At 36.9% G+C, this 777-nt stretch overlaps 1 protein-coding gene across 6 annotated transcripts in view; it reads right to left on the reverse strand.

Moving 5' to 3' along the window:
• Positions 1 to 777, reverse strand: part of LOC106869914 (protogenin A) — a 1534154-nt gene that overhangs the window by 1452589 nt on the left and 80788 nt on the right. The gene's annotated exons all lie outside the window — the stretch shown is intronic.

Consider the following 777-nt stretch of genomic DNA (forward strand, 5'->3'; position numbering starts at 1 on the left):
ATATATATATATATACATGTATATATAGGAGGGGCTTCTTTCAGTTTCCATCTACCCAATCAAATCACATGTCGCTAGTGGGGACGCAGCTACAGTACAAGACAGTAGCCCTAGGTACCACGCAGTGAGACTGAACCTGGAACCATGTGGTTGGGAACGAAGCTTCTGGCCACACAGCCACATTATGTATAAATATATATATTTATGTTTCACTTGCTTCTTTATACGAGTGCGACCATTGTGAAGCACTGTCTTGAAAGAATTTTAGTTGGCAACAATAGTTATAACTATGCTACTCTTTTACTGAACGACTGTAGACTAGATAGTTAACCACAACAAGCTGGTTGGAAGCAGCGGCCGGGGGCAAAACACACACACAATGACAAACATACACACACACCCACGCATATATCTATATCTATATGTGAATATATATATGGATCTATGTATAAATGTATAAATGCATGTGTGCACGTATGAGTGTTTTTATTGGAACAAATTTACGGATCCTGTAAATGTCACTGAAACACGGTTGATCAGTTGTAGTGGTTATAAATAAAGACTTTTAAAGTATTTTCTCCTGTTTCATACCTCCCCATGACATTTAAACGAAGAAGAATAGAACAGAAAATACTTGACAAATCTATTTTGGTAAATGATGCTCATATAGATATTTATCCGAAAATATATATGCTGTGCATTTCATTAAACATAATTTAGAATATACATACACACATAAACACACACACACACACACACACACGCACCCCCCCACAC

The sequence above is a fragment of the Octopus bimaculoides genome, chromosome 12, assembly GCF_001194135.2.
Source record: "Octopus bimaculoides isolate UCB-OBI-ISO-001 chromosome 12, ASM119413v2, whole genome shotgun sequence".
NCBI classification, from domain to species: domain Eukaryota; kingdom Metazoa; phylum Mollusca; class Cephalopoda; order Octopoda; family Octopodidae; genus Octopus; species Octopus bimaculoides.